Source organism: Aythya marila (assembly GCF_965140915.1).
Source record: "Aythya marila genome assembly, chromosome: 11".
NCBI classification, from domain to species: domain Eukaryota; kingdom Metazoa; phylum Chordata; class Aves; order Anseriformes; family Anatidae; genus Aythya; species Aythya marila.
In genome coordinates, this window is record NC_139052.1 from 18,897,935 (window position 1) to 18,911,418 (window position 13,484).

General features: G+C 50.5%; 1 long non-coding RNA gene across 1 annotated transcript in view; it reads right to left on the reverse strand.

The window, feature by feature from the left end:
- Window positions 1–13,484, reverse strand: part of LOC309882335 — a 24,393-nt gene that overhangs the window by 9,422 nt on the left and 1,487 nt on the right. The window contains exon 2 of the long non-coding RNA XR_014318271.1: window positions 13,344–13,412. This is a non-coding gene — a long non-coding RNA (uncharacterized lncRNA). The remainder of the gene's footprint in view (window positions 1–13,343; window positions 13,413–13,484) is intronic.

Here is a 13,484-nt window from a genome sequence, read left to right on the forward strand (position 1 = left end):
TGACCTCCTGCAGCACCTCCCATCTTCAGCATACATCCTGCCACCACGCACTTTTTTGTTTCTCCCCTTAAACACCTGATTTCTGGCTGCACTAAGGCTGCCTTCTTGTGCCTGGCAACCCTGTGGGCATGGAGCGCTGGGGCGTGAGGCTGTGCTTCAGGCCGTGCCACCAGGTTACATTTGTGACAGGAAGGAAGTGAGCTTGCAAGCAAGCAAACGTGGATGACTCTCTGAGAAGCAGCTGCCGCAGCCAGAGGGAAGGCAGCACTTTGGCTCCTGCTTGTAACGAGCTTTGAGACTTGGCAATAAACCCCCTTTTAAATATCAGCTGTTTAAGAGCCATTTGTCCTAAAACAGGGGCAAAGAGGAGCCAGGAGGACTGGCAGCCGGGGGCTTTGCTGCGGAGGAGGGCGCGTTGCACGGCTGTGGTCAGGCTGGGGCGAGCAAGCTGCTGTGCTAACCACAAGCCTGGAGGAAGGAGAAGCACTGGGGCTTGCGGGTGGCACCCAGCTGGGCTGCTGCACCCAACCCAGTGCAGGCTCTGGCAGCTCTCTCTCGGGGCCGTCCTTAACGCCTTCATGTGGATTCTGGTGTGTAGCGAATATGAAACTCACCCAGCGGTCATCCCCGCGGTGCTGAGCAGCAGCAGAGCTTCGTTCCCCTGCACGGATGCCAGTGAGCAACAAGAAGGCAGGAACTGGCGTCGTAGCGAGTGCTTCCCTTCTGTGAAACTGGGTGGAAATTGGCCAGTGGGTTGAGAAGTTACAAGGAAGCAGGGAAAAAGAATGCAAGCGTGCATGCCATCCTATTGCACAAGCTCAGCTTCGTCTGGGTAAATGTGCTTGGTAAACTCTGAAGGCCACTGCTGGGAAGGGGGCAGTTCCCCAAGGGAATTTCCAAAAGACTCGGTTGATTTCTACAGATATGCTACAGAAAAAAAAGCTATTTCTCCTCTTCCGAGAAAGCAGACAACACATCACATTTGGGCCTCTAATTGATGTTGGTAAGGAAGGGCAGCGTCTAGCACTAAGTAAAGCCCATGGAACATGATTAAAAAGCCCATGAAAATGAAAACATACATTGTATTGGCACGTGAAACATTTGCGTGACTGCGTTTAATTCAACGCATGGCCATAGTTTACTAATTAGAAGAGACTGTGTTATTTCATAATCTGAAATAGAGATTGGGGGTCCTAGGTTTCATCCAGTGATCCTGCAGAGCTCAATAATTTGCATCTGAGAAAGAGCAGAAAGAGCTCTTCCAGTCCCAGGGTGCCAAAGGATTTACTACGGCATTGGCTAGTCTACTGCGGTGACTTATTATTCTTGCTATTAAAAAATGTGTGTTTTATCTTAAACATGAATCGTCAACAGCAAAGCTCTCCAAGATTTCCCCTTCCAGTTAGAAAATCTGCCAGCACAGAACATATCCACTGTGTTTAGAGAACAGAGATCCCTGTTTTGTTATGCTATGCAAGTTCACATACTTCGGAAAGCCAGTGCTTCATTTGTTCCAGGAAACTTAGTCACTGTGTTCTTCTAGTGCCTTACCTCATGGCTCTGCAACCCACAATATTCCTGCGAAAACAGCCGATGTGATGTTACAAAGCATCAACGATTTCTTTCTCGGCAGCAACCCCGCTGTTTGGGGCAGTGTGAGGAACTTTAAGCAATGTGTTTTCCATCCACTCCTCGCCTCTTCGCAGTATCAGTGACAAATCAGCCCGAAAAATGTCCCCTCGGAGAGCAAGGGGGGCTGGTCCTTGCACCTGCGGCTGCTCGGCGTTGGTCCCCTCTCCCTGACCTACTGGGCTGCTCAGTTCAGGGTTGGTAAAGCTGTGTCTGAGGACACTGAAGCAATCCTTCCTTAGTGCATATGTATTACAGAGCACTGGCGCTCAGAGCTGTAGATAAAAAGAGAAAGCTTCAGTGGAATATTACAAACCCCATTTGCAAGAAGCTATTACGGGAGGGATGGTTGTCTGCAGCGTAGCACATCCACCGCGTAAAGGAAAAAATAAATTGGCTTAATTTGCAGCAAAGAAGATCGAAGAGTTCAGAAAGGTCTTCCAGGCACAGGGTGGGGATGTTCTGGAACGGGATCTGCAGGAGGACCTCCATCAGCAGGATTTAAGAGCAGATATGCAGCGAGGGTGGGGCTGTCTTCCCTCTTCTGCACGGAACAGCGGATGGAGCCACTGCCTGCGGTCCTGTCCGGCCATATGGCTCCTGCAGGGCACTGGCAGAAGCCTCAGCAAGCAGGCGTAGTGGCTAATAAACCCCACGGGCTGCTCAGTCCTTTAACCTTGTTTGCCCTCTCACTGGGGATCCTGCGGAACGCGTGGAGCAGCGGGATGACAAACAGCGCGGTGCTCTGCAGGTCCCAGCTCACACCGCCTTGCTCTCCCCAGCTTTCCTCCTCTCCTCTTCTTCTCCAGCCTTCAGCTCTCTTCTCTCCCTTTCCCATCTCATGCCCCCTCCTCAGGCAGAAGAATTCCTTCAGAGAGAGCTCAGCACTCTGACAGAAGCTCTCCATAACTTCTGGATGCGTCCCTGCCAAGAAAACCTCCTTACTCCTCGCCCCCATGGGATCCATGGGACAGTTTACTCATCCCCATGGGGATAAGTTTGTGCTCTGTAACTCGGGCAGTTTACAATGAATTTTAAAACAATTTGCTCAAAATAAATGAATGGAATTGAAATGCTGGGAAACAAAGCCAGAACTAGCTCCATTTTTTTTTCTCTTTTTTGACTAAACATTATTGGCAATTCTCGAGTAGCATCTTCCAGTGTGCAGACCTTATGGTGTTTTGTGGACACGAATGACTTCAGCCTTGTTGTGCAGCCAGGAGAGACAGTGGAGCTTCTCACCCTCCAGAACGAAGGGAAAGACACAGAGCACTGAAGTGCTGGACTCCAAACCCATTTTCCTGTGGTGGAAACTTTCATTTTTAATTAGTGTACTACTGACATTCTGCAGCAAACATTAGACGACCTGAACAATGTTACCAGCCAAAGTCCTCTTAAAAAACAAAACAAAACAAAACAAAAACAAAACAAAAACAAAAGCCCATGCTGACAATTTGTCCTCTGATGACTTTTCTAACCCTTTGAAGGATGAGGAATGGAACCCCAAATCTTGCTTCTTTGGTCGATTAGTAGTTAAAGAACTGTTATTCCTAGCCCATAGATGGACAAGTCAGACCGTGCAAGTACTGTAGATAGCTGTAAAATCTGCCATACTGGTCATTTGAATGAGAAATAAGAACCTGAATTGCTTTGGAGATGTTCTGGCCTAAAACAGAAAGCCACCTGGAGCTTTCTGCAAGGGAAGAGGGCAGGCAGTGGGAAGGCAGTGCTCAGTACTCGCCCTAATTCACAGGTAGGGATGTGGCATGTATGCAACGTAAACAGATCCAGACCCTCCTTCCCCTTAGAACTACTCAGAAATTAGGAAAAATCTGAGTTTGTTACTGGCTTCCCCTTACCCCTTACTTAATTCCCTCTTGGTGTCTAAATGGTTTTCAGATGCTCAGTAAAATTTTAAACGATATTCATATTTTCCCCTCACACCCACAAAAAAGCTCAAATAGTTATGGAGGAAAAATATTTTTGCTTTCCAGTGAAACCTACCTTGCACAAAAATAAATGCTTCTTAATGCTAATCAGTTTTATATGTGAATCATCACTGCACACTGAGGTATCTGTCACTGCAGCTGGCAAAAAGACTAGAAGATCTCCAGAAGTCCAGCGGACATGCAAGCCAGCATGACTCAGAGTCTCAGGGTGAAGAACCGAGCAAACAAAACCCCGAGTTCCTCTGCTATTTCATTCGCAACAAGAATTTCAGTTTTGAAATGCTGGCAAAATGCTCTGCGTTTGTTTAGACCACATCACCATGACAGCACAGCGCTGCCCGGTGCCTAACGCCCTGCGTGTATCTGCAAGGAACAGTGGTGAAGGGGAAGTGGAGCTCAGGGAAAGAACAGGGCCAGATGTCACAGGGGAGCTCACAGCAGGTCCTGATCCAAACCTACGTCCTCCCACGCGGGTGATCAGCCTGATCAGCCTTCCCGTCCAAGCCACCGAGCCTCCCAGCAGCTTTCTCTGGTCCAACGCTGAATTTTCAACAGCACGGGCTGAATGTCCTGAGCCAGGCAAATGACTTCCGCTGGTTTCCAAGTGCCAAGAGCTGATGAACTTCTGCAGGGCTGTCAGTGTGAACAATAGTCATGTGTTTGAATGACGGAGCTCTCAGCTTCACCACGCTTCTGCCTTTCTGTCCGTGCGGGTTCAAAACCACCTACCTCCAACCGTGCAACCAGGGCCTCGCTGCAATCGCAGGCAAGAAATTTTCTGGCAAAACATTTTCAGGTTAAAGCAGCAACCCAAAGCTGTTAACAGAGGATTAGGTATTTAGAAAAGTGTCCCGGTTTTAAAAAATGTACAAAAACGTTTTGCAAAGCTGACAATTCAGAAGTGGGCATTTTTGCTCTGGGGCATGAAAACACGATGTCAACACCTCAGCTAATCTTTAGATAATTTTCTCAACGAGTTTTTAAAAGGCTGCAACAGATCTTACATGTTTGGCTGGAGCTCGTGTAATTACTTCCTGTCTAATTACGTAAGTTTTCAAAAAGTTTTATTTTCTGCCTTGATCTTCATAGGGGAAGAGAATTTAAACCCTTGGGAAAGCTCAGAAGATGGCGAAGCTCTTTCAGTCTGGATCTGGACAGACAGAATAGGATTCCTGTGTGCTTCAGTCCTCCAGATAGGGCACTGGGATCAATCCTGTTCCTCTGTGACTCTTCCCTCCAAGGAGCAGCGTTTCACTCTCCGTTGCTGCAGTCACACCGTGGGATGCAGCCCATTTGTTTCGGCTCAAGGCAGCAGCAACTGCACAGGTTTGGGGTTGGTTTTAACGGGTCTGCTGTTGCCCGGAGAGAAAGTGCCATTTTTTAGGACATGCAGAGTACATTTACAGATGTCACAAGCGCCACCGTCCCTATAGAACAGGGAGGGCACGGGCTGTTCTCCAGAGCTCCCGCTCAGCCCTTGGTGGCAGAGGCAGAGGGCCCAGGTCCAACATCCCCAGACCCTTTCTGCACCCACGAGGGGAGCCAGCCCTTTGGGTTTTGTCTGCAGTTTCCAGGCTCAGCAATCACAAGCGACCAACAGAAGCCAGCAGAGATTAATTATATTTTTCTCCCGAGCGGGTAGGTGCTCGACTGCAGAGCGCTGTGGCTGTAACTCAGCCGTGTTACAAGACATCTCCAGCACGAAGGAGCTGGAGCAGGAGGTAATTGAGGGCTGGCTCCCGGAGGGAATTTTCCCTTAAAAGGATAACGACATTGTCATGATGAAACCAGCTCGCTTCCACTGCCCGCAGAGCTTTTTGCAAACACGTCTGCTGGAGCTGGGGGCGGTGGCAATTATTCCAGCAGACTGCTAGGAGCAGCAGGGCAGTGGCTACTGCTCCAAATGCTCCAGGATCTCTGGCCTGTCTCAGCCGTCCTCTCCCGTGAAGGGCAGCCCCAGAAGGTCACTCCAGTGCCACGTAACAAGAAGCCAGCTCCTGCCATCCGCTCAGGGAAAAGGGATACCTCAGCTAGGGTTGCAGGCAAAGAAGCCAGCCTGACACAAAGTGCTCGTGCTCAAAATCCGAAATGTTTTCAGAGGGGCAGGCAGGATGCCAGCTGAAAGCATACCAAAGCCACGCAGGAATTTTTTCCAATTAAATCTTTTTTTCCACCAGAAAATACCCAAAACCCCAGCTTCTAATCTGAGAGCCCGGGGAACGCTTCTGAAGAAAGCTCTTCCAGGGGGGGTCAAGGCACACGATGAGAGAACTGAACCCTCGCGTGGCCTCTCCCCCAGCAGCAGGCTGCTGATAAGGGAGAGCCAGGTTTGGGGCCAAAACCCTCTTCTGCCTTGCTCAGAGCAGAGACTCAAGCCTCAGCTTCCCACAGCCCAGAGGAAACCACCTTACCTCTAACATAACTGCTGCTCCAGGCCTGAGAGCCTTCCTTGCCTTCCCCACAGCCCACCCAGCTGGAGCTCTGCTCTGTGTTCTCTTTGCAGAAGGGCTGCAAACACTGCGGGTTTTGGAAGGAATGATACGGGAAAGATGGGTTTGGGCCCGGCTGTAGTGCCAGTCCCAGGTTCCCACCTCACAACCAAAGCCTCTCTGTGCACATCTTGGGTGAGATTTTCAAAATCTGAGATTTTGAAATCTGGCTGATGCTCATGCGGTCTCTCTAGCACAAAATAACCCACCCATCGTGCCACGCACGGAGCAGGGAGCAGAAAGTAAAACACCACCCCTTCCTCTGAGGACTAGCAGCCTACACGGACCCCAAGCAGCTCCTGTCCTTGTTTCACAGCAGGGAGCCGAGGCATGGGGCAGAAGCCCAGGTTGCTGGCGAGATGAATTTCCCAAATAGCTGGTCCTCAACAAGCCACCGTCACTGGAGCAGGATCTGTTAGTGCTGAGCACCTGTTAGAGGCAGACCAGCAGCAGCTCCCTGCAGGCACAGCGGTCAGCTCAGGAGCTGCAGGACCTCTGCAGCCGTTCCTGGATCTGTCTGGTGCTTGCTCTTTCTGCTGACAGCTCCCTCTGTGAAGTGTCAGCTTGAACTGGTCCCATTTCAGGAACTTTGCAAGCAGTTATGGAGAACCAGCACTCTTCCTCTTGGCTGTAGGGGTAGAAAACTTCACTTTCTGATCAGTACTTCTCTGCAAAGAGGAGCTTCACCAGGGGAAGTGTGCTAGCGCCGATAAACAGAAACTCATCCAGAGATAACGAGCAGAAAGCTGGAGAGGTACAGGTGTCTACAGGCACAGACCGGTTGCCGTTTGGCTTTCCCTTTCTGTGAGTAATACCAGGAAAATGAATCAGGCTCTATTTGTGAGTCACAGCGAGTGAAGGTAAACTTCCTCTCCAGACGAGGAGAACCTGGGCAGGTGGAGGAAGAGCCGTGCGTGTCCTCATGTGCTGGATAAACACATGGAGCTGTGCGAATCCTGCCCCAGGGCTCGATTTCTGCAGGCCTGTCCCAGAGGAAGCCCCTGTGCTGGAAACATACGATAAACGTGACAAGATCTGCCTTCTGCTTCCTGTGCTGCGCGCAGATTATCGCTCTCTGCAGATAGCTCTGTCCCTTCTCGGAGAGAAAGCTGGGCTTGGGGCTTTGTAAAGGCCCGCTGAGACCGGCTGCCATCGGAGCCAGCTCGTTGTGTGTGTGCTCACACGCCACGCGCACCCTCTAGCTGCTTGAGCAACACGATCCCACATCTGCCCGGGGTTATTTGTTCCCTCATCCCTCCTTCTACCAGCCCCACGTGCTGGAAACAGGAGCAGGGCAGGCAGAGTGCTCTGCACTCGTGCTCTTTCCGTGAGCGAAGCGGAGCTGACGCCCAGCTGAGCCCCCTCACCTCCTCCAAATAAATGACATTATTTTTTTCCAGGCTGCTCGTGCCCAGAAGCGAGGACGCCCCTGGAAATCAGCAGCCCGTGTGGGAGCTGGTTCGGCGCTGATCACCAGAAACTCCAGCAGCAGGTTTGTAAAGGGAAGCCTGGTGGGCTGCGATAAAATAGAAGCCATCAGCCGGCGATTTGACATCTGCAGAGCTCCTCCTCGCAAAGCACACGGCTCCAGCTGCAGCCCCAGCCCCCTCCCCTCGCCTCCGACTCCAGGACCATGAAATTACTCATTAGGCCTGGAACAAACTTTCGGTGCACTTGCATGTGGCTGGGGACAGAGACAGATGTTGCGGGCTCGGGAAGAAAATTGCTGAGAGACAGAAAAACACTTCCAAAGCTGCGCTGCTGCCTCCTGACAGCGTGCTCCTGGCTCCTGCTGCACGCCGTGCCTTAACATGGAGTTAGAAACAAAAGCACCGGTGGCATCGCAGCTCTATCGACCCTTTGCCTCCGCTTTGATTTTATTAAATGCCCAAACATAAGTGTTTTTTTGCATTGCTTAAAATTTTGCATCGAGCCTTACGGGATGACGTTGGAGAAGCTCGGGGCTGTGCCTCTGGCAGGAGGTTTCAGCACGTGAGGTTTACTGGCTACAAAATCCCGCATTTCAGCTGCGCTCTTCCTGATAAAAGCAGGGCCAGGATTGCCTTTAGGAGCCAGACAGTCCTCAGAGGGCCAGGAAGCAAGGGACCCGCCCTCGTTTACACATGCAGAAAGTGAGAATAAAAACATTGCCTGCAGGCACGTCAGTGAGGGGATTGGGAAGCAGTGTCCATCAGGGCTGGGTTTATGGGATGCAGCCACCCCCACCTCCCATAACCAACTCTCGCTCGGTTAAACCATCGCATGCAAACCTGGTAGGGAAGGGACACCGGCCCCAGCACAGAGCGTCTGCTCTCACAGGCAGGGAGGAATATTTCTGCCCTTTTGATCCTTCCCTGCTGCACTTGCTTTCCTTCGCATTGTAGATGTTTAAAGAGGATATCAGTCTAATATTCCTGGCCTTGAAAGCCCAGGCTGACCTCAGCTAGCAAGGGGAACAGTTCAAAGCAGAGCCAGGATAACCACTGGGACCTGATAATGGCTGTGAGATTGAGGTTGTCCCACCAGAAATCTCCCGGCTGCTGGTCACATCTCAGGCACAGACTTAAGAGAATTTGAGCACAATGAGCTTTCACAGACCTCCTCACTGCCAAGCATCACAGAAATAATGCATCTCCCCTCCCTGTAGTACTTTTCCTAAGATATCATTCAGGTGTAAGTAGCCACTGAGCAGATTTTTTTTTGCTTCTCATGCATTCCCACAGGATGGCAGTGAGCTCAGCTCTCCACAAGTGCAAGGAGAAGGAACTGAGCTAGAAGATGTCCTGAAGTGGTGTCAGTGAAGGGCAGAGATAACAGGAGTGACCCGATCACCAGGAACAACCCCGGCGACAGTGTTAATTGAGTGTAAGCTGCACTTTCAGAGCTACACAGAAGCTTAAGCCCATTTATCTTTTCAAGGGATTTAAAGGCCTAAGAGCTTTGGAAAATGGCACAGACAGGACGGGAAAGTTCAAATCACCAACTGCAACTTCCAGGCGCTGTTAGCAGGGATTGACCCATCTGTGTCAACCCCACACGGCGCCTCGCCAGGCAAGACTTGCTCACCTGCTCTCTCTGGCATTCCCTGGGCTCCTCGAGACTTTTCCTTCAACCCAAACAAACATAACCCCTTGCGTTTCTCTAGCACATGATTTCATCCCGATCCCGTAACACTGGATTCTTCCTGAGCCTGGAGACAGAGAAGATTGCTTTGTGGTACGGCGTGCTTCCTGACCTAGAGCAAGAGCTCTGCTGAAATACCTCCTTCTGCATCGTCTGAGAGGCTACGCAGGATAAGCAGAGTCTGGGAAGGCAGGAAAAATGGAATTATAGGCTTGTGAAATGGACACTGACAAAAAAAAAAAAAAAGAAATGAAGTGCTAAGCTCACTCAGAGGCCGTCTGTGTTTAATCCAGTCATCAGACAGTCTCTGTTTAACTAAATATTTGATTTCAGAATTGAGCCTGAATCATTACTGGCAAAGGTTTCAAGCTCCACAGGTCCCTCTAACAAACTGCTCCTTCTTGGGAGCCCTGCAAGGAGGTGAATACAGCCTTTGAGGAAAGTGATGGATCCTTCCTCAGGCTTCCAGAGCGGGTCTGTGGAGTCCCGTTAGGTTTCCAGAGTCTCTGAAAGCTTCGTATGTTTGACTGTTGGAAGCTACAGGGCTGGTGTTTGTTTGTGTGCATTGCTGGGACATTCCCAGAGGATTTTTGGCTTCGCAGCATGTCCCAGCAACAGAGTTATCAAAGGAAGCACCAAAAATAACCTAGCCTACAGGACAACTCAAAGCCTGGCCCAAATTAAAAAAAAAAAAAACAAATCAGCTGGAGCCACACATGAAGACATGCAGACAGAGCCCTGCCGTGGATTCCATGCTGCTGGGACACGTCTGAAGGTGCAGTTTGCCAACCAGGACACAAAATCTGTACATTTAGTTTCTCTCACACCCACAGCAAGGACATAAAGTAGCACAAACACACAATGCCCCGTGGCATCACACCAAAGAGCCCAAAGGAACTGATTTGGGTGCTTCCACGCAGAGCCCTCGGATGGCTATCCCAGCACCTTGTGCTGTTTGACACCCAGCCGTGTAACGACAGTCCATTAACACAGGACGAGGAATGTGGTCGGCCCCTCTCCCATGCAGCATTTAATTTCCTGACCGTGGCAGCAAATGCCAGAAAAGACAACCCTCCAGGGCAGGAGGCTGCTCCCTGAGCCGGGCTCCCCCACTGTGGGCAGCTCCAGGGAAGCAGAGGCTTGGCTTCCCGGGCTGCAATCAGCTGCAGGCAGGAGGAGTCACCTTCCAGTTTTGCTTCCAAAGGAAATAAATTCAAGTCTGATCTGCTCAACCTTTTGGTAAGCAACTGTTTCTGCATAAACACATGCTGGTTTGTGGGCTGCGTTACATGGTTAGCTGCAAATCTGACTGACTTTAAAAATCACTGTGTATACAACCGAACCAGAGGGCAAACAGAGGCGCGTTTTAAAATGGCATGGATTTAAACGGCCTGACTCATGATTTCTGAAAGCTGGAGATTGAAAATAACGATTATCCTAAACTAACACATAAAAACTGGGCACAAACGGCTATGTCAGAGAGCTTCACTTCTAAGCAAGAAAGAGCACAAAGCCAGCTTAGATTTCTTCATGTGAAATAAAGCCAAAGACCTTTCTGAAGACGGGGTCAGTATCAGACATATATTGCAAAAAGAGCTCAAGTTATCACCTCTCCCTGTCATCTGTTACGGTACAACATTAGAGGGAAAATCCAAGTGCTCTTTTAGGTCTGTTAGCTAATAAATGGATCACTGGGCAAGTGGGCAAGTGTTTAGTGCTGTTAATAAATCCCTGCAACATTCTGTACTCAGTGTCAGCAGAAAGCCTTCATCCCTTCCACACCTGAACACAAACCTATTTGGTAAGGATGGAAGGAACTGCCTACACTGCTTTTTTTCTGCCAGCTGCAAACGCCCAAGCCCACAGATGCAAACTTCCAGTACGTCTGTGCTACTGCTCTTCTGAGATCAGCATTACTCCCAGATCACTCCCAGCTGATTCAAGTTCTGGGCCAGGTGCAGACAATGATGCTAACAGTGGCAGGTTAAATCTGGACAGCTTTCCATCCCCAGCTCTCTCACAGCATAAGGAAAGAGTGGCAAGAGCCAGAGGTGCCACCCAAGGCTGGCACGTCACTGGGCCAGGCACAGTACCTATATACGAGCAGGGATTATCGCCTGCCCTTTCCAGAGCTGTTTCCCCAGCCCTCAGGCACTAGGGTACCCAGTGGGGAAGGCTCAGCCCTTCGCAGTCATGCCCGCTGGCGCCGCTCCAATTTGTCTAAGACACTTAAATATTCATCACGAGAGAGCAAGCGTCCGTCTAGCCGGGTGTGCAGCCTCCTCTCGAGGGAGACAGGACACCTGCCTTCTACACTCCCCGCTCCATCAAATCATTAATTATTTAAAATAACAGGAAAGGGCAAGAAAAACTCTCTGCACCAGACAAGCTTGCAGCCTGCTGTTTACAGTACTCTCTGGGGTCCTGTAGAGATCAGGGTTTCCATCTCCCCTCAGGCAGAGGCAAGGATCAAACCCAGCTTTTCCTTCTCCCAGGGGAGGATGCTCTACCAGAAGGGCTTCCCCTGGACCCAGACAGCCCTTATGTTTGCTTTTCCTACCAGAGAGTGATTATTTTTTTTTTAATTCAATTTGAACAAAAGGAAAACAAAACACAAATCCAAAGCTCTATGACCAGCAGCTAATCACAGACCCCCACGCACAATCTGTGACTGTTCAGGAGCTCGGGGTCCACTGGGGCGAGAGGCAGCGCTCTCCATCTCTCCATTTCTCAGCTGCAGCCCCTGCCGGTGGTCCCTGCAGCAAAACAGCTGCATCAGTGCAGCGCTTGGCTGCACAGCCCTCAGCAGCACGCCTCCGATGAGATGGAAACCGATGGCTCAGCCCAGCACTGAAGTTAGTTCTGGTGTCTCTGCACAGGGTGTAGCTGCGCCCACAGAAGGATTTTTCTTTATGAGCAGAGGTCTTTACATCTCCACATCCCTCTGGATACTGATTTGGCTTTGGGCCTGCCTCACTGCATCTCTCCACGCTCTCTCTCTTGCAGCAGAAGGGTCCCCAGGACAGTGGTGTCCCCCAAGACTGGCCTGAACCAGGGAGCAGCCCCAGCTACAGCCTGGAGTTCATTGCTCACAGCAAATCGCGGCAGGTAAACAGCACTGGCACCCTCGTGTGGTCGCTGTGATTGCGTGCTCTCACCCAAAACCGGCGGTCCAGCAGGGCTGCAGAGCACAGGGAGATGACTCCTCGGGGGATTCCTTCTGAGGAGGGGAGAGGAGCCCAGGACAAGGGTGAAGTCTGACAGACCGACCGGTTGGCATGGTACAGGGAGGGAATGCAAACCTGGTGCTGCAGGGACTAAGCAGAGAAATCAGAGTTGCAGGGCTAGAAGGGTCCTTGCAAGATCACTTCTATCCTGAAGTGATATCCCCTGCAGGGCCAGCAGGCAGGGTTTAGCAGACATTGCCAGCAGGTGACAGGGTGAAAGCTCCAACATGCAGCCCTCATTTAAGTGATTTTAACTGTTTTCAGGGCTAAGTTGTTGGAAAAGGCAGGTGAGAGGAAGGCAATGAAGGAATCTGGGACGCCTTTTGCCAGCAGAAGACATAAGAGGTGATTTGACAAGGTCTGGGTAAAGCAAAGCACGCTGAACTGGGCAAGCTCTGAACCCTTTGAGTCTACCAGCGGGTTTCCAGGACGGGTCAGAGGCTGCCACCAGAGGCAGTTCCTGCAGTGCAGTCTCGCTTAGAAATGTCTGCTTTATGTAAACTGACAGCTAGGACCTTGCTTCAGCAGTAGCTGTATCTCACCACTGATACAGACCTCAAACAGCGAGCATCTGGCTCCTGAGGAACAGCTACCAGCTGCTCAGACACATCCCAGAGAACACTCGTGTGCCACATTTACCCCAAAAATTAGATATGGCAAGAAAGCTGTGAGGGTCAGACCCGCTTCAGAGACCTTATACAGGCTAAATTGAAATGGCTGTGGCAGAAAGAGCAGCTCCCACGTAGCTTCAGGTGAGAATTGCTGCCAGAGCAGTCACTGCCTGGCACTTGTGAAAAGGCAGCAGCATCTCTCCACAATTCTGCATGGTGGTGGGACATCACTGACAGGACAAGCACCCAGCTTTGTGGTTTCTTGGTACTCACCCACAAATCGGCTGCTTTGGGCCCTGTTTTTTTTCCACTTACCTCAAAGCTCCTCAAGACAGATCTGGTCCTTTCCCAGCCTCAGCTCAACCAGTGCCCGCTTGCTTCCTCCTAGAATTATCAAAATGGAAAACAAAATCAAAGACAGACCCAGAAAGATGTTGAAATAGGATAATATTAACT